At 41.4% G+C, this 22,413-nt stretch overlaps 2 protein-coding genes, 1 long non-coding RNA gene and 7 other non-coding genes across 13 annotated transcripts in view; 7 read left to right on the top strand and 3 right to left on the bottom strand.

Moving 5' to 3' along the window:
* The window catches only part of LOC796311 (zinc finger MYM-type protein 1), an 854,498-nt gene that overhangs the window by 569,566 nt on the left and 262,519 nt on the right, over positions 1-22,413 (bottom strand). The window lies entirely within an intron of this gene.
* The window catches only part of wu:fe14d05, a 312,007-nt gene that overhangs the window by 181,832 nt on the left and 107,762 nt on the right, over positions 1-22,413 (bottom strand). The gene's annotated exons all lie outside the window — the stretch shown is intronic.
* Positions 1-22,413, bottom strand: part of LOC147844971 (zinc finger MYM-type protein 1-like) — a 108,351-nt gene that overhangs the window by 71,476 nt on the left and 14,462 nt on the right. The window lies entirely within an intron of this gene.
* On the top strand, positions 10,770-10,840 carry trnag-ccc (transfer RNA glycine (anticodon CCC)). Its single transcript has one exon. It is a non-coding gene; the product is annotated as a tRNA-Gly (tRNA).
* Positions 11,565-11,635, top strand: trnag-ccc (transfer RNA glycine (anticodon CCC)). Its single transcript has one exon. It is a non-coding gene; the product is annotated as a tRNA-Gly (tRNA).
* trnag-ccc (transfer RNA glycine (anticodon CCC)) lies at positions 12,360-12,430 on the top strand. Its single transcript has one exon. It is a non-coding gene; the product is annotated as a tRNA-Gly (tRNA).
* Positions 13,155-13,225, top strand: trnag-gcc (transfer RNA glycine (anticodon GCC)). Its single transcript has one exon. It is a non-coding gene; the product is annotated as a tRNA-Gly (tRNA).
* On the top strand, positions 13,791-13,861 carry trnag-ccc (transfer RNA glycine (anticodon CCC)). Its single transcript has one exon. It is a non-coding gene; the product is annotated as a tRNA-Gly (tRNA).
* trnag-gcc (transfer RNA glycine (anticodon GCC)) lies at positions 13,950-14,020 on the top strand. Its single transcript has one exon. It is a non-coding gene; the product is annotated as a tRNA-Gly (tRNA).
* trnag-gcc (transfer RNA glycine (anticodon GCC)) lies at positions 14,427-14,497 on the top strand. Its single transcript has one exon. It is a non-coding gene; the product is annotated as a tRNA-Gly (tRNA).

Below are 22,413 nucleotides of genomic sequence, written 5' to 3'. Positions count from 1 at the left end.
TTCAGTTTTGTCATTGCTTTTGTAAATGTTCCTTCTGGTGCAGTATTATTTGGAATATATGTGCAACATAAGCTGCCAAAAAAGACACACACACCGGACTTATCTGCTAATATCCAATTGAGTGCTAATCTATTTTGCCATGTCATCTTACTAGTTGCATCCAATTGCTCTCCTAATGAGATTAAGGCTTCATTAGTGTAATTGATGAATCGCTGCTGATTGTAGTAAATATAATTTATCCATTCTGTATTTTTATTTGGAGAAATCCAAAGAAGTATTGATTCAAGTCCTGATTTAACTTCATCTCTTGCTTTGAATTGATTTGGTATACCTCTGGGTTGTCCTATTGCATCTATATACACTTGTGGATCTGGACTATAACTTCTTTTGATCCTGTAGTTAACTGTGTTATTATTACCAAATGTAGTCTCTAAATCCCATTCTACTATTTGAACTTCTTGTACTAACCTCACTCTAGTACATTTCCCTCTCCACCCTAGAGGCAAAGACGATAAAAGCTTTCTGTTTCCACACACCCAAAAGAAATCTGCTAATGGCAAAGTTTGATCTTTATATCTATCTATGTCAGGTAATGCTATGGTCTGATTTTCACAATTTTCAGCTGGAGTTATTATTTTTCCTTTATGTGTTCCTGTCCCTCGAAAGAGTGGGAAATCACGAGAATCATCATAATTTCTAACCTTTTTTGTGTCTAAATTCCAAGTAATGCTGCATTTCCCTTTAAACTGTCCCACATTAATGGTTCCTATGGGCTTAACAAAACACTCATACTCTTTACTATAATCAATAGTATACCATAATGGGATCTCTTCTGGACCATTTTGTATTTTTAATTTGTCACTAATACCGAAACTTCTACATTTAGCCCTTAATCTAGCTACATGTTTGAAGAGGAGATGATGTTTAGAATGACTCAAGTAGCCTAAGCATTCAGCCGGACAAAAAAGTCTCCAGTCATTTTCCATTTGGCAAAAGTCTCTATTGAATTGAGCACAGTGTTCATAAGTGAACGGATTAGGAACAACTACTACTTGACTCATTGGTGTCTTCGTACAGAACAGGCAGTCTTTCTTTTTTATTTCTGCTGTAGTATATGTTGCCCATTCAAACCACTGATAACTTTGCGCCATTTCCCAAAGTTCATCCAGTTTAATGTTGTCTTCCAATATACTGTCCACATTTCTCCTCTGTTTTCCACCTCCTTCAATGAGGCTTGAATTACTGTTTAACTCCAGAAATGACTGAATTGTTGTTGATATTGGAGTATCATTGAATGTTTGACTCATGTAACCCAAAGTTATGTTATCTTGTGGAGGTATAGTAGTATTATTAGAGTTATTGTACTCTGAAGACATGAAGTTATTTACAGCCTGATAAGTGTGATTAAAATCTTGAGTCTTGGGATCCGCCGTGGTGATGTTTTCCATCCCTTCAATTTGTTGCATCTTTATCATATTTAGGCATATTATGAGAGTTATGAGTTTTATGCTTCTATTCACCTCCTTCTGCCACATTTTGTACATCATTGTTGCCTTCTATGTGGTTTTCTGGCTCACTTGTTTCTAGCTGGTGCGTTTCTCCTCCGGACTTTTTTACTGGAACCGTTGTGCAGTGATTCAGATGATACCAGCAGGTACTTCCTTCCACTTGGACAGCTGTTGGAGTTGCTCTTATAACTCGATATGGTCCTTCTCTCCTAGCCTCATTCCATTTCCGCCGGAACACCTTTAGGTACACTTGGTCCCCTGGCACGACTGGACCTGGCGTTTCCACTTCCTCACGAACCCCCTTCCTGGTTTCCTGCACATAAATAGCTTTGTGTATGGCAGTTAGATTCTTCATGTATGACCGTAATTCCATTTGCAATTGTTCTAATGGGGGTCCTTTATAGGGACCCCGACAAAACGGCACAGGCATTGGACGTCCGGTTAACATTTCATGCGGTGTTAGATGTGTGTTTCTGTTAGTTTGCATGCGATAACTCATTAAAGCAAGAGGCAAAGCATCAACCCAGTTAAGATTAGTACTTGCACATATTTTATTGAGTTTGGCTTTAATGGTTCCATTCACTCTCTCAACCATTCCCTGAGATTGTGGATGGTAAATGCATCCTAATCTTTGCTTAATTCTCAATTGTTGCAGTACTTGTTTAACTGTCTTTTGTATGAATGCTGATCCATTATCTGAACTTATTTCTGATGGTATTCCAAATCGTGGAATTATTTCTCTTGTCAAAAATTTAATTACAGTTCCTGCTCCCTGATCTGCTGATGGCACTGCCTCCACCCACCTGCTAAACCTATCAATTACCACAAGCATGTATCTTTTGCCTTGCACTCGTTTTATCATATCCACATAGTCCATTACTAAGTGTTTGAATGGCCCTTCTGGTACTGGTATATGACTTATTGGTGTTGCTGTTCCCTTTCTTACATTGTGTTTTGCACAAATTTCACATGTGGACAAAAATTCACTAATCATTGCATTTAAGTAAGGAGACCAATATCCTTGCTGTTTAATTTTCCCTATCACTTTACCTTTTGAACAATGATCAAATCCATGTGCATCTGCAATGAGAATATTTAGTAATGATGTTGGTGCAACAGTTTGCCCTTCATGATTACGCCAAATATTTAGTGAATCTTTTTTAGCTCCCCTTTGATGCCACATAGATTGTTCATAGACACTTGCTTGTTGTTGAATTCGCACAATATCATCTAATTGTGGTTCAGGCTCTATTAGTACTATTGGAGTTAGAATTGCTACCCGACATCCTGATGCTTTTTTAGCTTCTGAATCAGCTACATTATTTCCCTTAATGACAAAATCATTTCCTTTTTTATGAGCTTGACATTTGATGACTGCTAGTCGTTTTGGTTGCATCATAGCAGAAATCAATTGTCCTATCTGTTCAGCATGTTGGATGGGGGACCCATCAGTTTTCTTAAAACCTCTTTGTTTCCACACTGCCCCAAACAAATGACATACACCATGTGCATATGCTGAATCAGTGTAAATGTTAGCTGTTTGTCCTTTTGCTAACTGGCATGCTGCTGTAAGAGCTTTTAATTCTGCTAACTGAGCAGAGCATGGTTGTACACACTGTTGAGATATTACTGGAACAAAATTATCTTTTTCCTTTTTTATTACTGCAAATCCTGTATGAACTCCTAAATGGTCTCTATAACTAGATCCATCTACAAAATATGTGACTTCTGTCTCAGGGAAGGGTACAGACTCCAAATCAGGTCTTAATCTAGTAAATGCCAATGAGTTTGCTACACAGTCATGTGGCTGTCCTTCAAAATCCAATGGAATTAACTCAGCTGGGTTTACTGTCTTACATCGTTTAATGGTAATGTCTGGATATGTCAAAAGTGTACAGTATGTTAAGATGCGGGCCTGAGTAAGCACAAATTTCCCTTGTTCTAATAATTCCACCGTTTTGTGATGTGTATAAATAGTAACTGGATACCCCATGGTAATTGTAGATGCTTTCTCATAAGCATAATACACTGCTGCTAGACCCTGTTGGTGACATGGTGGGTACCCCTGTGCTGTATTGTCTAGTTTAGTGCAATAGTATGCTATAGGCTGTTTTTTCCTCCCACTACATGTCTCTTGCAATAATACAGCTGATGCATAACCATCAGCTCTATTTGCCACATATAAGAAAAATTCTTTGGAATAATCTGGGTTTCCCAGAGCAGGTGCTTTTTGAAGTTCTTTTTTCATTGACTCAAATGCTATGATTGCATCTGTGTTCCATTTTACTGGATTTTTTAAGTTTTCTACTCCTGCCTGTTTCATGATTTCTCTCAAAGGTGCTGTTTTTATGGCATAATCCTCAATCCAATCAGCACTGAAACCAGTCATTCCTAGAAATGTCATCATCTGGCCTACAGTCTTTGGCATTGGTGATTTACTTATACCTTCTAACTGATCTGGAGCTATAGCTCGTGTGCCAAAGGCAATCAATCGTCCTAAGTACTCAACCTGTGACTGACAGTACTGTGTTTTATTTTTGGATACTTTATGACCTCCTTCAGCTAACTTTGTTAGTACTTTAATGGAATCTCTATGGCATTGTTCCAGGGATGGAGAGCAAATAATTAAATCATCTACATATTGTATTAACGTACTCTCCATCATCACCTCCTCCAAATCTGCTTTAAGAATTTGATTAAATACATGTGGAGAGTGTTTAAATCCTTGTGGCATTCTGGTGTATGTATACTGTTTACCAGCATAGGTAAATGCAAACAAATATCTACTTTCCTCTGCCAACGGTACACTGAAATAGGCTGAACAAAGATCAATTACAGTAAAGTATTTGGCATCAGGAGGAATATTTGTTAGGAGAGTATGTGGGTTTGGAACTTCAGCCGTAAAATCTTCGACTATATCATTGATTGCCCTTAGATCATGAACTAGACGCCATCTGTTTTTGTCTGGTTTGATTACAGGCATAATTGGAGTATTACAGTAACTAGTTGTTTCTACTAATACTCCTGCTTTCACCAATCCTTCAATTGTGTTTCTTATGCCTGCTACAGCATCAGGTCGTAAAGGGTACTGTGCTTTTCTAGGCAATTGTGCATTTGGTTTAATCTTAACCCTCACTGGGCTGGCTGATTGAATTAGCCCAACATCTGTATCATGCAATGACCATAATTTAATTGGTACTTGACTTTCCATTTCCTTAAACAATTCAGTTTCTGAACTATCTGTTAATTCTGACATTGTATTCATTTGTGTCATTTTTTCTTCACTTAGAATTACTTCCTGAGGTATTCCCAACAATTTGGTTGCACATACAATTTTGATGTATTTTTTGTCAGAAGACTGAAAAATTAATGGATGTTCTGTAGTCTCCCACCTACTCTTTTCTGCTTGTTCCATCATCGGGCCTAAATCTTTTGTTTCCCAATTTCTTCCCACATACATGGCTATATGTGGAATTGAACCTATTACATTAAACCATTTCTCTACAAATCCTTCTCTTGGTATATGTAATGCTGCTCCCTGTTGCCCTACAATCATGTATTGTGAAACAATTTCAATTTGTTGTCCCTCAGTATTTTCTTGCCATTCCTTTTCTAAGCTCAAATCTCTTTTTGTATCATACATCATTGTACAATGAAACCCTGATTGTGGCATTTTTGAGTCAGGAATTTGTGCTTCAATGTATTTTCCCCACTTATTAATTGTCTCCCATACTTCTTTATCTATTTGCCCTATCCAATAGATATTAGCCTTTGGTTCTGCAACCATCATTTGAGTGTCAATTCCTTTTGCATCAATATATACACCCTCAGGGGAACACCAAATGTGTAAACCTAATTTACACAGTGCATCTCTTCCTAGTAAATTGACAGGAGTCTGAGTTGAAACAAGAATGGGTAAAGTAACACTTTGATTTTTAGTTTCTATGCACACTGGCGAAGTCATTGGAATTAACTGTGTTTTTCCCGAGAATCCTACAGTCTTTGCATATTTACCAGACAGGGGAAGATGAGCAGCATAATTTGCATTAATAGATGTGTACACAGCCCCTGTATCAAGAAGCATTGGTATTGTTTTACCCTCTATTTTGATTGGTAACATTGGTTCTTGACTAGAATTTGTTGTTATCATTGGAAGCTGATTTTCCCCTGCAGGATTCTCTGGGCCCCATCAATATCCCTGATTTGGACCTCTATATGAATTAACTGGGCCTTGGTTTGAATTTGGATGGGGCTGATGCCATCCCCCCCTTACACCACAAGGAGACTCCCATGGATTTGTGGGACAATGTCTCTTGTTGTGTCCTGTTAGTCCACACCCCCAACAGACACCAGGGGGCGTCAGTGCATAGGGTTTGCTTGTCCCCTTCTGCTCTCTTTGTGTTGACCTTTTCTGCCACCTTGCCTCTGGCTCTTGTGCGTAGACGTTAATGATTGGTGGGGTCATCTGGTTTCGGTGCAATAGGTAACCTGCAGATGGGCTTGGCTGAGTCATTGGTGGTGCTGCTGTAATTGGAGCCATCATAGCTTCATCCCCCTCCTCTGTCACTACAGCTGCCTGGACCTTCTTTTTGCTCTTTCTGGTCAGTTCCTCCAGCTGTAGCTGAGTTAGTTTTCTCTGCAACTCACTCTCTTGCTTTTTAAGTCGTTGTTCAGTCTTTCTGTACTGGTCAACAGCATGGGACACATAATCACAAAACTCCTTATGTGACTTAGAGTTCAGGCCAACTACATCTTCCAGTCGGCTTTTAACTGCACAAGGCAAAGAGTCAATTATGGCTTGTCTAAACAGTGTAGCCATTATTGGGTCCTTTTCAGGATCACCCTCAGTGTCCTCCCTCCATCTTTTCAAATGTCTTTGCACATATGCTATTGGGTTTTCAACTTCCCCCAGCTGGTCCCCTTTTAACATCTTTGGGTCAAGTCTGAGAGGATATTCAACACGTAAAGCCAACCATATTGCAGGTCTAAACGGATCAAAAACAGTTCCATCAGCATACTGAGTGTTTACAGCTCTTTCCAGGTCAGCAGCTTGAAAGATTTCCCCCATCTTTGTAACTCCAACAGTCTTTGCAAGTAAAGCCTTTATGTCACCAATAGCAAGCATCCTTCCCACAGTGTTTTCTTCAAAAATCTTAATCCACTTTGCTGCCCCCTCGTGAATGTTTGGGAGTTTATTAACAAGGCCCTCCAAATCCTGAGATTGCCAAGGAATATATTGACCCTGTGTCCCTTTAATTAGAATGGGAAATTGTGGAGCAAATGACCTCTGTTTTTGTCCTTTTCCACATTTTCCATCTTCAACTGAAGACTCATCCACTTCACTATCATTTTCTTTACTATCTGAGTGCACAATTCTGTGTTTTATGGTGTCATTTGCATCTTTTAGTAATTTTTCTGTGTCTTTCTGTTTTATGTATTCAATTTCTTCACCTCCCCCTTCTGCCCCAATTTCCTTGTTTACATGTCTCAGCTTTCCTAATGCTTCAACACACTCTACTTTGTTTGCACATTCGGTGTTCATTTTTTCTAATGCCTCCCGTGCTTGTTTGTAACAATCTAGTGGTATATATGCCACACTTTCTTCCACCCCCGATTTTTTAGACTTTACTTCTTTTCCTACATCTGTTTCCTCCATCTCTATCTCTCCCTCTATTTTAAACTCCCCTGCTACACCCATTACACCTTTTAGAAGTGGAAACTGCCCTTCTGAGTGCATATAAGGTGGGGGGCTAGAGAACATCTTTTCTTTAGCTTCTGTTTCTTTTTCTGTCTCTTTCAACATTTTTCTTGCCTTTTTTATACTTTTCAGTTTATCCTGTCCTTCTTTTTTTAAACAGATTGAGAACCTCTAGTTCCTTTTCTCTTTTTGTTTCTTTTTTTTTCTTTGTCATGATGCCTCTTATTTTATAATTTTTTATCATTATCTCCAATTCACCACATAACTCTACATCAAATGACCCTCCTGTTGGCCATTGTGTCACCATATTTTTTGTTCTTGTCTGCCACTTTTTTGAGTATTTATTGATCAGATCCCTACATAATGGATATTTTAATCCTAAACTTTCCACTGGAGTGTTTGCTATAGTTCTTCCTCTCTCTGTACTTACAATTTTATTTTACTTTTACCTCTATATTTTTACAAATATATTTTTCTTTATTTTAACCTGTCCTCTTATTGGTGTAAACTATCCACCCTATATTTTATTATTATTACTTTTTAATTTATTCCTTTCTTTATAATATTCTTTTATATGCACACACAGTTTTCTTTACTTTATCCTCCACTTTTCTGTCCTCTATCCCTTTATTTACTTAGTTTTATGCTATTTATTATATTTATCTATTTTTAAATTACTCTTCCACTTTCCTCTTCTTGATTCTTTGAATAGCTATATATATTTTTCTTTTTTCTCTAATACATATGCACTCTCATTCAAACAAGCATTCTTTCATTCCACCTTTATTGCAAACACACTTCTAAGTTGCATTCATACAATATCCCGTTTATCCTAACGAGCTTATACATTCAAATCAGTTTTTACTGCATACATTCATGTACTCTGCATTCGCTCTTTATCCCTTTTTATGATAAAGGGCTTATTCTTTCATACATTCCTCTCAATGCGACACTAGGGGCGTCCGTCTCTAGACAATCTCACCTAAGAGATATCCAGAAGGGGGCGCCACCCCCTGAGTAACAATTACAAGTTAACGTTTAAACAATGTCCATCAAGGCCCACTCATTGTTAAACACAGATTGTTGCATGCAACACTTTTCTTCTGAACTCAAAACCCTATTTCCCTTTTTACTTTTTAGCTTTTTAAATTTGGAGAAACAGTTCAAGTGCCTTTACCATCACAAGCGGATTCTGGCAGAGCAACAAAACTTGTAAGCAAAAATCGCTCACCTGATTTTCGTGGCCACAGTTCTGTTGCTCTTCCAGTCCCGCAAGCGTGGTCGTCACTGCCTGCTCCTTTCCTGCGCACCCAGGGTCGCCAATAATGTGGTGGTTTTCTCATTTCTTCAATGATCAGCAAAGTCAAATGGTTTTGATTTCAGAAGAGTTCTTTATTGTCGACAACAAAGGAGAACTTTCAGGAGACCCCCAGTAGCATCTCTGTCTGAAAAATTCTGCCTCCCTAATGTGCTGGCCTGTTTAAATACACTTTGACAACAATTGTTTTCCTTTGTTCTCCATATATTACACAAGATCCCTCCTAGTTTAACACCTGGTGACTATACAACTTATCCATTTCTTGTGATATGGTAATTCTTCCAATGGTATGCAAGTCTACAAGCAGATTATACACATACAATTTGAATATATAGATTAACTTCACATTTTAAAGAATATAAAATCCACCTCAAGACCTGGGTCCGATTCCCGGCCAATGCAATTTCTTTTTTGTGTTGCTACTCTTCCAGCTATGGGTAACAGCCTTGCAGCAATCACACCCCACTAATACAGCAGCATGAGCATATCAGCATTGGTGGTTTAGTGGTAGAATTCTCGCCTCCCACACAGGAGACCTGGGTCCGATTCCTGGCCAGCGCAGTTCACTTTTTGTGTTGCTAATCTTCCAGCTCTGGGTAACAGCCTTGCAGCAATCACACCCCACTAGGACAGCAGTATGAGCATATCAGCATTGGTGGTTCACTGGTAGAATTTTCGCCTGCCACTTGGGAGACCCTGGTCCGGTTCCTGGCCAATGCAAACCCTGTTTTGTGTTGCTACTGTTCCAGCTCTGGGTAACAGCCTTGCAGCAATCACACCCCACTAGGACAGTGGTATGAGCATTTCAGCATTGGTGGTTCAGTGGTAGAAGTCACGCCTGCCATGCGGGAGACCCGTGTGCGTTTCCCGGCCAATGCAAATCCTGTTTTGTGTTGCTACTCTTCCAGCTCTGGGTAACAGCCTTGCAGCAGTCACACCCCACTAGGGCAGCAGTTTAAGCATATCAGCATTGGTGGTTCAGTGGTAGAATTGTCGCCTGCCACGCAGGAGACCCGGGTCCGATTCCCGGTTAATGCAAATCCTCTTTTGTATTGCTACTCTTACAGCTCTGGGTAACAGCCTTGCAGCAATCACACCCCACTAGGAGAGCAGTAATAGCATATCAGCATTGGTGGTTCAGTGGTGGATTTCTCGCCTCCCACGTGGGAGACCCGGGTCTGATTCCCGGCTAATGCAATTCGTGTTTTGTGTTGCTACTCTTCCAGCACTGGGTAACAGCCTTGCAGCAATCACACCCCACTAGGACAGATTTATGATTATAACAGCATTGGTGGTTTAGTGGTAGAATTTTCGCCTGCCACGCGGGAGACCCGGGTCCGATTCCCGGCTAATGCAAATCCTCTTCTGTGTTGCTATTCTTTCAGCTCTGGGTAACAGCCCCTAGTGGGTAGCAATCACACCCCACTAGGACAGATGTTTGAGCATATCAGCATTGGTGGTTCAGTGGTAGACTTCTTGCATGCCATGCGGTAGACCTGGGTCCGATTCCCGGCCAATGCAATTTCGTTTTTGTGTTGCTACTCTTCCAGCTCTGGGTAACAGCCTTGCAGCAATCACAACCCACTAGGACAGCAGCATGAGCATATCAGCATTATTGGTTCACTGGTAGAATTCTCACCTCCCACGCGGGAGACCCGGGTCCGATTCCTGGCCAATGCAATTCTTGTTTTGTGTTGCTAATCTTCCACCTCTGGGTAACAGCCTTGCAGCAATCACACCCCACTAAGACAGCAGTATGATCATATCAGCATTGGTGGTTCACTGGTAGAATTCTCGCCTGCCACGTGGGAGACCCTGGTCCGGTTCCTGGCCAATGCAAACCCTGTTTTGTGTTGCTACTCTTCCAGCTCTGGGTAACAGCCTTGCAGCAATCACACCCCACTAGGACAGTTGTATAAGCATATCAGCATTAGTGGTTCAGTGGTAGAATTCTCGCCTGCCATGCGGGAGACCCGGGTCCGATTCCCGGCCAATGCAAATCATCTTTTGTGTTGCTACTCTTACAGCTCTGGGTAACAGCCTTGCAGCAATCACACCCCACTAGGACAGCAGTATGAGCATATCAGCATTGGTGATTTAGTGGTAGAATTCTCGCCTCCCACACAGGAGACCTGGGTCCGATTCCCGGCTAACGCAGTTCCCTTTTTGTGTTGCTTCTCTTCCAGCTCTGGGTAACAGCCTTGCAGCAATCACACCCCACTAGGAGAGCAGTATGAGCATATCAGCATTGGTGGTTCAGTGGTAGAATTCTCGTCTCCCATGCGGGAGACCTGGGTCCGATTCCCGGCCAATGCAATTCCTGTTTTGTGGTGCTACTCTTTCAGCTCTGGGTAACAGCCTTGCAGCGATCACACCCAACTAGGAAAGCAGTATGAGCATATCAGCAGTGGTGGTTCACTGGTAGAATTCTTGCCTGCCACTCGGGAGACCCGGCTCCAATTCCTGGCCAATGCAAACCCTGTTTTGTGTTGCTACTCTTCCAGCTCTGGGTAACAGTCTTGCAGCAATTACACCCCACTAGGACAGTTGTATAAGCATATCAGCATTGGTGGTTCAGTGGTAGAATGCTCGCCTGCCACGCGGGAGACCCGGGTCCGATTCCCGGCCATTTCAAATCCTCTTTTGTGTTGCTACTCTTACAGCTCTGGGTAACAGCCTTGCAGCAATCACACCCCACTAGGACAGCAGTATGAGCATATCAGCATTGGTGGTTTAGTGGTAGAATTCTCACCTCCCACACAGGAGACCCGGGTCCGATTCCCGGCCAATGCAATTTCTTTTTTGTGTTGCTACTCTTCCAGCTCTGGGTAACAGCCTTGCAGCAATCACACCCAACTAGGACAGCAGTATGAGCATATCAGCAGTGGTGGTTCACTGGTAGAGTTCTCGCCTGCCATGCGGGAGACCTGGGTCCGATTCCTGGCCAATGCAAATCCTGTTTTGTGTTGCTACTCTTCCAGCCCTAGGTAACAGCCTTGCATCAATCACACCCTACTAGGAGAGCAGTATGAGCATATCAGCATTGGTGGTTCAGTGGTAGAATTCTCGTCTCCCACACGGGAGACCTGGGTCTGATTCCCGGCCAATGCAATTCCTGTTTTGTGTAGTTAATCTTCCAGCTCCGGGTAACAGCCTTGCAGCAATCACACCCCACTAAGACAGATGTTTGAGCATGTCAGCAGTGGTGGTTCAGTGGTAGACTTCTTGCCTGCCACGCGGTAGACCTGGGTCCGATTCCCGGCCAATGCAAACCCTGTTTTGTGTTGCTACTCTTCCAACTCTGGGTAACAGCCTTGCAGCAATCACACCCCACTAGGACAGTAGTATGAGCATATCAGCATTGGTGGTTCAGTGGTAGAAGTCACGCCTGCCATGCGGGAGACCCGTGTGCGATTCCCGGTCAATGCAAATCCTGTTTTGTGTTGCTACTCTTCCAGCTCTGGGTAACAGCCTTGCAGCAGTCACACCTCACTAGGGCAGCAGTATAAGCATATCAGCGTTGGTGGTTCAGTGGTAGAACTGTTGCCTGCCACGCAGGAGACCTGGGTCTGATTCCCGGTTAATGCAAATCCTCTTTTGTATTGCTACTCTTACAGCTCTGGGTAACAGCCTTGCAGCAATCACACCCCACTAGGACAGCAGTATGAGCATATCAGCATTGGTGGTTTAGTGGTAGAATTCTCGCCTCCCACACAGGAGACCTGGTTCCAATTCCCGGCCAATACAGTTCCCTTTTTGTGTTTCTTCTCTTCCAGCTCTGGGTAACAGCCTTGCAGCAATCACACCCCACTAGGAGAGCAGTATTAGCATATCAGCATTGGTGGTTCAGTGGTAGAATTCTTGCCTCCCACGCGGGAGACCCGGGTCCGATTCCCGGCTAATGCAATTCCTATTTTGTGTTGCTACTCTTCCAGCACTGGGTAATAGCCTTGCAGCAATCACACCCCACTAGGACAGACTTATGATTATAACAGCATTGGTGGTTCAGTGGTAGAATTCTTGCCTCCCACGCGGGAGACCCGGGTCTTATTCCTGGCCAATGCAATTCCTCTTCTGTGTTGCTAATCTTCCACCTCTGGGTAACAGCCCCTAGTGGGTAGCAATCACAACCCACTAGGACAGCAGTATGAGCATATCAGCGTTGGTGGTTCAGTCGTAAAAATCCCATTTGTGACGCGGGAGGTCTGTTTTCCGGCAAATTCAATTCCTGTTTTTTGTTGCTACTCTTACAGCTCTGGGTAACAGCCTTGCGGAGGTTACACCCCACTAGGGCAGCAATATAAGCATATGAGCATTGGTGGTTCAGTGGTAGGATTCTCGCCTGCCACGTGGGAGACCTGGGTCTGATTCCTGGCCAATGCAATTCTTGTTTTGTGTTGCCAATCTTCCAGCTCTGGGTAACAGCCTTGCAGCAATCACACCCCACTAGGACAGCAGTATGAGCATATCAGCATCGGTGGTTCACTATTAGAGATCTCGCCTGCCACGTGGGAGACCCTGGTCCGGTTCCTGGCCAGTGCAAACCCTGTTTTGTGTTGCTATTCTTCCAGCTCTGGGTAACAGCCTTGCAGCAATCACACCCCACTAGGACAGTTGTATAAGCATATCAGCATTGGTGGTTCAGTGGTAGAATTCTCGCCTGCCACGCGGGAGACCCGGGTCCGATTCCCGGCCAATGCAAATCCTCTTTTGTGTTGCTACTCTTACAGCTCTGGGTAACAGCCTTGCAGCAATCACACCCCACTAGGAAAGCAGTATGAGCATATCAGCATTGGTGGTTTAGTGGTAGAATTCTTGCCTGCCACGTGGGAGACCCTGGTCCGGTTCCTGGCCAATGCAAACCCTGTTTTGTGTTGCTACTCTTCCAGCTCTGGGTAACAGCCTTGCAGCAATCACACCCCACTAGGACAGCTGTATAAGCGTATCAGCATTGGTGGCTCAGTGGTAGAATTCTCGCCTGCCACGCGGGAGACCCGGGTCCGATTCCCAGCCAATGCAAATCCTCTTTTGTGTTGCTACTCTTACAGCTCTGGGTAACAGCCTTGCAGCAATCACACCCCACTAGGAAAGCAGTATGAGCATATCAGCATTGGTGGTTTAGTGGTAGAATTCTCGCCTCCCACGCAGGAGACCTGGGTCTGATTCCCGGCCAACACAGTTCCCTTTTTGTGTTGCTTCCCTTCCAGCTCTGGGTAACAGCCTAGCAGCAATCACACCCCACTAGGAGAGCAGTATGAGCATATCAGCATTGGTGGTTCAGTGGTAGAATTCTTGCCTCCCATGCGGGAGACCCGTGTCCGATTCCCGGCCAATGCAATTCCTGTTTTGTGTTGCTACTCTTCCTGCACTGGGTAACAGCCTTTCAGCAATCACACCCCACTAGGACAGAATTATGATTATAACAGCATTGGTGGTTCAGTGGTAGAATTCTCGCCTGCCACGCGGGAGACCCGGGTCCGATTCCCGGCCAATGCAAATCGTCTTTTGTGTTGCTACTCTTACAGCTCTGGGTAACAGCCTAGCAGCAATCACACCCCACTAGGACAGCAGTATGAGCATATCAGCGTTGGTGGTTTAGTGGTAGAATTCTCGCGTCCCACACAGGAGACCTGGGTCTGATTCCCGGCCAACGCAGTTCCATTTTTGTGTTGCTTCTCTTCCAGCTCTGGGTAACAGCCTTGCAGCAATCACACCCCACTAGGACAGCAGTATGAGCATATCAGCATTGGTGGTTCACTGGTAGAATTCTCGCCTGCCACGTGGGAGACCCTGGTCCGGTTCCTGTCCAATGCAAACCCTGTTTTGTGTTGCAACTCTTCCAGCTCTGGGTAGCAGCCTTGCAGCAATCACACCCCACTAGGACAGTTGTATAAGCATATCAGCATTGGTGGTTCAGTGGTAGAATTCTCGCCTGCCACGCGGGAGACCCGGGTCCGATTCCCGGCCAATGCAAATCGTCTTTTGTGTTGCTACTCTTACAGCTCTGGGTAACAGCCTAGCAGCAATCACACCCCACTAGGACAGCAGTATGAGCATATCAGCGTTGGTGGTTTAGTGGTAGAATTCTCGCGTCCCACACAGGAGACCTGGGTCTGATTCCCGGCCAACGCAGTTCCATTTTTGTGTTGCTTCTCTTCCAGCTCTGGGTAACAGCCTTGCAGCAATCACACCCCACTAGGACAGCAGTATGAGCATATCAGCATTGGTGGTTCACTGGTAGAATTCTCGCCTGCCACGTGGGAGACCCTGGTCCGGTTCCTGTCCAATGCAAACCCTGTTTTGTGTTGCTACTCTTCCAGCTCTGGGTAATAGCCTTGCAGCAATCACACCCCACTAGGACAGAAGTACGAGCATATCAGCATTGGTGGTTCAGTGGTAAAATTCTCGCCTCCCACGCGGGAGACCCGGGTCCGATTCCTAGCCAATGCAATGCCTCTTCTGTGTTGCTAATCATCCAGCTCTGGGTAACAGCCCCTAGTGGGTAGCAATCACAACCCACTAGGACAGCAGTATTAGCATATCAGCGTTGGTGGTTCAGTCGTAAAAATCCCATTTGTGACGCGGGAGGTCTGTTTTCCAGCCAATTCAATTCCTGTTTTTTGTTGCTACTCTTCCAGCTCTGGGTAACAGCCTTGCAGCAATAACACCCCACTAGGACAGATTTATGATTATAACAGCATTGGTGGTTCAGTGGTAGAATTCTCGCCTGCCACGCTGGAGACCAGGTTTCGATTCCCAGCCAATGCAAATCCTCTTTTGTGTTGCTACTCTTACAGCTCTGGGTAACAGCCTTGCAGCAATCACACCCAACTAGTACAGCAGTATGAGCATATCAGCAGTGGTGGTTCACTGGTAGAATTCTCACCTGCCACGCGAGAGACCCGGGTCCGATTCCTGGCCAATGCAAATCCTGTTTTGTGTTGCTACTCTTCCAGCTCTGGGTAACAGCCTTGCAGCAATCACACCCTACTAGGAGAGCAGTGTGAGCATATCAGCATTGGTGGTTCAGTGGTAGAATTCTCACTTGCCACGCGGGAGGCCTGGTGTCGATTCACGGCTATAACATTTGCTGTTTTGTGTGGCTCCTGTTCCAGCTCTGGTTGACGGCCTTTTAGCTCTCACACAACACAAAGGCAAGAAACAACATGGATTAGCATTGGTGGTTCAGTGGTAGAATTCTCACCTGTCACGTGGGAGACCCAGGTTTACTTCTCGGCTAATGCAATTACTGTTTTGTGATGCTACTCTTCCAGCTCTGGGTAACAGCCTTGTAGCAATCACACCCCACTTGGGCAGCAATATGAGTATATCCGTATTGGTGGTTCAGTGGTAGAATTCTCGCCTGCCATGCGGGACACATGAGCTCGATTCCCGTCTAGTGCAGTTGCTGTTTTGTGTGGCTCCTTTTCCAGCTACATGAACTGCCTTGCAGCACTGACTCCCCACAAGGGCAAAAGAACATATGTGCCAGCGTTGGTGTTTCAGTGGTAGAATTTTCGCCCGCCTTGTGGAAGAACTGGGTCTGATTGCCAGCCAATGCAGTTGCTGGTCTGTGTTGCTACTCTTCCAGCTGCATGTAACAGCATAGCAGCAATCACACCCCACTAGGGTAGGATAACATGTGTTTCAGCATTGATGGTTTAGTGCCCTATCATACGCGCGGCGCAACAGTATATTGCTAGTTTAAGCTTGACACAAGAGTCGTTTTGAGACGTTGCGCTACGCTGTTTAAATAGCAAATGCATTAGCGCTCATATGTGCACCCATAGGCGTTCTGGTCTAAAAAAGAAGGTGTTCTGAGGCGCACTGCTGGCGCGTTGCTATTTTGAGAAACTAAAATAGATTTTTCATTAGACCAAAACAAACCCGGTCTAAACTCCTGCGCAGAGTTGCGCCTCGCTTACACACAATTCTCACCTGCCACGTGGGAGATTCGTGTCCGATTCCCGGCCAATGGCAAAATAATAAGCAGGTCAGCATTTGTGGATTTGTGTTGATTCCTGGCCAATGCAATTTATGTTGCTCCCCTTCCAGCTGCATGTAACCGCCTGGCAGCACTCGGAGCCCACAAGGGCAGGTGAACATGTGAGGCAGCAATGGTGGTTCAGTGGTTGAATTCTCGCCTCCCATGCAGGAGACCGGGGACTGATTCTTGGCCAATGCAGTTCATGTTTTGTGTTGCTCCTCTTCCAGCTGCATGTAACAGCCTTGCAGCACTCACACACCAAAAAGGCAAGGAAAGACATGTGTCAACATTGGTGGCTCAGTGGTAGAATTCTTGCCTGCTTATAGCCGTACCACCCTGGGAACAGTAGAGGACACTAGTGAGCGATATAGGGAGTGAACAGCTGCAGTTCGGAGACAGGGTCTCCTTCATTTTAGAATATTTGTTTTGTGTTTGTTTGTGTTGTTTTTGTGAAGTGAAATAGAGTCTATTTTATTTTATTTTTTTAAACCACCTGAGAGCAGCATCTTGCTAACTGGAGGGTGTTTTTTTTTTTTTTTTGCACTTTTCCTGGGCATAAAATGGACGGTTCTGTGGCAAACGAAACTGGGCTGGATGCAGAGACTTTCTTGGCAAATGAAACTAGACTGAATGGAGGGACAAGAATGGTTAACGACAATGGACTAGACGATAAACAACGAGCTGGACAAAGGAAAAACTTGGTGGAAAAAAATATTTAAAAGAAGTAACAGTAATAGTGAATGCCGAAGAAGTAAATGAGGTAAGAGCTGTGGACATCATTAAAGCAGTGACAGACAAGTGTGGTCATGGGAAGATTCTGGCTTTGAGACTGAGGCAAGGAAAAGAGTTTGAACTAACTATGGAAAAGCAAGAAACATGTGAGGAATTGATCTATGAACTGTTGATTAAGGAAATGAACTGTTAAAATCAAAAAGCTGCAAAACAGGGATTATGTTGTTTCTTTCATGCACCTGCCAGTCTATCTTTATGACAGAGACATTTTAGAAAAATTAGAAGGATGGGGAGTTTATCCCATATCAAAAATAAAAAGAAGAGTTTACACAGGCACTGACATTGAGGACGGATCAAGGTTGTTTTAAATGGTTTAAAGTGGAAGATGCCCAAAGAGGATATTATTTTATGAAGAATGTTTATTTTAATGTATTTGTTTTGTGAAATTTCTGGAGTTTTTAAATGTTAATGTAATGTGATGATGTTTTAAATAAAAAAAATAAAACAAAAAAAGCACATTTTAATGGATTGCGCTGATTTTAAGTGCTATAAAGGTGAAGAAAAGGGACACTTTGCAAGGAATTGTAATAATGTCAAATGTCCAGAATTTAAACAATTTTTAAACAAGTGTGAATGTTGGATGGAAGGAGAGGAAGGAGGGGGAGCAAAACAAGAGGACGGACAGGTGCATGAAAGAAACAAGGAAGAAGAAGATTTAAAAACAAGGGTTATGTAGGAGGAAACAAACAACATAAGGGAAGAGAGAGGAAAAATGTGAACGAAAAACAGACGTCAGAACAAGAACAGTGGACACAAATGGAAATAACTGACAGTTTTAAAAACTTTTTAAATATGGTGGAAAACGATGAAATAAATAAGACTGATCAAGCCGAAGAAATGGAAAGTAATGGAGAAAAACTGACAGATTTTGTAGAGAAGAACAAAGTGGAAAGAGGACTAATAAGAAGAAGAACAATAAAGGTAAAACCAAATGTGGACAGTGCAAGAAAAAAGATGTTGACAAAGGTGCGAGTAAAAAATGTAAATAGGTATGAAGTGTTAAGAGGGCTGGAAGTGAGGTGGATTTTGTGCTCTTTGGAGTGTGAAGTTAATCTATACATTCAAATTGTATGTGTATAATCTGCTTGTAGACTTGCATACCATTAAAAGAATTAAGGTGCTATGTAGAAAAGGTCATAAAAAGAAGTGGATGAGAAGAGAGCGGGACAAAGCCTGAGTAAACAACTAATGTGTCTCAGGAAATGGATAAGAATAGAGCAACACATGTGTAAACAGATGACAGAGGTGGAATTTGGAGTCAAGGGTTAAACTAGGGGGGTCTTGTGTGATATATGTAGAAATAAAGGAAAAACAGATGACAGAGGTGGAATTTGGAGTCAAGGGTTAAACTAGGAGGGATCTTGTGTAATATATGGAGAACAAAGGAAAACAACGGATGTAAAGGGGTATTTAGGTAAGGCCAGGGCATGAGTGAGACAGAACTTTTCAGACAGGGATGCTACTGGGGGTCTCCTGAAAATTCTCCTTTGTTGTCGACAATAAAGTATATTCTTCTGATATTCATAACCTCCAGACTGAGTTTGATTTAGTAAGAGAAAAACCAAGAAAACCACTACAGAAGAAGATGATGAGAAATAATGATTTTTTACCCATTTTATTTATTTTTAACATGAATTTAATTTGTGTTTCTTTTATGGAAGGGGCTGTTAGTTGAGTGACAAAAATTGGTATGCAGATGTAGAGGATGAGACTAAAAATAATGGGTGGTTTTAATATTTTAATATCTTTCATCATGTTTTTAAACATTTTATTATGGAATGCAAGCGGTTTATTGAATGTGGAGAAATTTAAAAAAATGTTGGTGTTATGTAAAGAAGCTGATGTGATTGTTTTGCAAGAAACAAATTGGAAAAATTTAAGTTTAAAATGGTTCATGGTAAATGGGATGGTCAAATATATTTTAACAGTGGAGAGGATAAAGTGGATTATGGAGTAGTGATTTTAATAAAAAAAAGGTATATATGAAAAAGAAAAGGTAATATTTGAGGATGGAGTTGGGAAAAGCATGGCGATGAAATTAGAAAAAGGTGAAGATAATTTCATAATTTATAATATTCATGCATCCAATGAAAAAAAGGAAAAAGTGAACTTCTTTAAAAACGTTAGTATAAATGTAAAAAATGGCAGAATGTTATTGTAGTTTGAGATTTTAATACTGTTTTCACAGAATTAGATCTGGAGAGTAAGATGGTATATAGAAAAGACAAGGGGAGGGAGGAGCTACTGAAAATGATGACAATGTAATTTAATAGATGTGTGGAGAGAGAAATAAGACAAAGAGGGAATTTTCAAGAATGCAACTGGTTTTAAATGAGGTTAAGTAGGATTGATTATATGTTATGTAATGTAGAAATAAATGACTATATCAAAAGTGTATTTTACAAAAACCTTGGATTTAGTGATCATTCGATTTTTTGTGTGACGTTAGATTGTGTAAAAGTGAAAGGGGATTAGGTGTATGGATTTTGAACGCAACAATTTTAAAACATGAGACATACAAAGAAAAAATTCAACAAATAATTGTAAACAGTAAATTTGATAGAATGTATAGGGAAGATTAAAGAATATGGTGGGACAATGTTAAGTTAGACATAAAAAAATTTCAATAAAATATTGTAAAATTTAAAAAGAGTTAAAAATAATAAAGAAATACAAATAAGAAGGGAATTAGAAGACGAAATAAAAAGACTGCAAATAGGTCAAAATGAAGAGATTGAAAAATTCATATATTTACAAGAACAACTAAAAGAGATGGAAAATGAAAAATGATTATTTTGCTTACCCCATTGGCAGATTAATTTGCTCGTTTTAAGGAAAAACTCACTTAATATTGGCATATTATTTCTCAAAACAAATTAGAAAATTCTCTTTTATTTAAGATTTTTTAGATATTTGGACTTGAAACAAGACAAAAATATAAATAAAAAAAGCATTTTTTGCAGTGCAGTGTAGAATTTTCTTGCACTTTATTGGCATGAAAAAACTCCTGTTGTTGAGCTGTTAGGGCGCTGCTAATTGTTTTACTTTTTTATCTCGTTTGGCACCAGTGTAAGAGCTGAAGGCCTGATGCTTTGTTTCATAATGTCTTTTAATATTATATTCTTATATTAATGCAACTGATTCTTGGCAAATAAAAACAGATACATTTCCCACTGACCTCTGTGAAGAAATATTCTTTGCCCCAACGTGACTGAAACTTCCTGCACTGACTGTTGATTTTCCTTTTGTTTTGGTGTGCCATGGCTCGCCAAAATGTGATTATCAATCATGTTTCCTTCAGTTTGGTCGGTAAAGCCTGATTTATACTTCTGCGTCAGGTGACCGGCATAACCCACGGCGCAGGCGAAGGGCTATGCGTCAGCGCCGTAGCATATTTTATTTGACGCAGAAGTATAAATCAGCCTTTAGTTTTACATCATAACAAGAAGTGCTGCCTAATTGAAGGCATGTAATAGTGACACCCGGTGGTAATTTATTGAATTACGTTTATTTTTGTATGGCGGGCTTGATTCTATTAATATTTATAAATGCCTCGCCACCACAACACTGATTGCGGGCTGCAGATGGCCCGCGGGCTGTAGTTTGGACACCCCTTTTTTAAACAATGAGTTTTATAAGAGTTTTAGAGAAATTATAGCACCTGTTTTAAAAGTATATGATGAGGTTTTTAACAAAGAAGAATTAAGTGAAAGAATGAAGATAGGAATGATTAAAATGATAAACAAAAGAAGAGAAAGTCCTTTAGATCTGAAGAACAATTGGCCCTTAACAATGTTAAATACAGATTTAAAAATTTTAGCAAAGGTTTTAGCAAACAGACTAAGGAAAATATTACCTAAAATTATAAGCACTACACAGGCATATGGAGTAGAGGGGAGGGACATAATAGACACAGTTCAAAGTATAAGAGATACATTACTGTATACAAGGAGAAAAAAATTATTGGATATTTAATTAGTTTGGTTTTAGAGAAAACATTTGATAGAGTGGAACATGACTATTTGTTTGAAGTGATTAAAAACTTTGGATTTGGGGATAAATTTCGGAAAGGGATCAACATTTTTTATTACAATATCTTGACATGTATTAAATGCAATGTTTTTTATCGTAATGTTTTCAACCAACAAGGTCTGTAAGACAAGGATGTCCACTATCTGCACTACTGTACATATTAGTAGCTAAACCACTAGCAATAAAAGCAATCAATGGAGTAAAAGGAATACAAGTAGAAGAAAGAACCGAACTTGAACCAATATACCAGTATGAAGATGACACAACTTTGTTGGTTGAAGACATCCAAAGTGTAACAAAGGCAATGGGGATTTTAAAGAAGCATTGTAAAGGGACTGGAGCTAAGATTCATGTTGAAAAGAGCGTGTGTATGAGAATTGGAAGGGCAGATGTTTTACCTCAGCACATACATTTTAAGAAAGAGAATGAGCATATCAAGATTTTAGGCATTTGGATCTGTTTGGATTTTAATAAAGCAGATCATTTTAATTGGGAGGGAGTTTTAAAAGGGATGGAAATTAGATTGAGATATTGGAAACTGAGAAACCTGACATTGAAGGGAAAGGTTTTATTAATTAAATCTCTAATGCTATCAAAAATGTGGTATGTGCCGAGTGTTACCCCATTGCCTTGTGAATACTATAAAAGAATAAAAAAAAATGTGTTTTAGATTTCTTAAGGGGAAAAGAAAGAGCAAAAATAGCATACAACGACACGTTGATTGGAGGGAAAGAAGTTGGGGGACTTGGGCTTTTAGACCCACTTTTAAGGGTGAAAACATTAAGGACAAAATTGGTAAAATGTTTTGTAGATGTTAAGATTAAAGCAGTGTGGAAAAATGTCATGCACTATTTTTTTAAAGAAATGTGGTCGAGTAAATAAGGGATGTAGTGTATTATCTATGAAAACAAAAAAAGAAATGTGGACAGGTATACCAACATTTTATGAAGAGCTTTTAGAAGCTTGGGGAAACTTTTTAGAAAATATGCTCATTGTACCTAAAGGAAGAAACCAGCTGTTAGAACAACCTTTGTTTTTAAACATGAATATCACGAAAGATGAAAATGTAATATATTAT

Source organism: Danio rerio, chromosome 4, assembly GCF_052040795.2.
Source record: "Danio rerio strain M-AB ecotype USA chromosome 4, GRCz13ab, whole genome shotgun sequence".
Lineage (NCBI taxonomy): Eukaryota > Metazoa > Chordata > Actinopteri > Cypriniformes > Danionidae > Danio > Danio rerio.
Note: the sequence above shows the minus strand (reverse complement) of the source record. Positions and strands in the feature narration are given on the sequence as shown.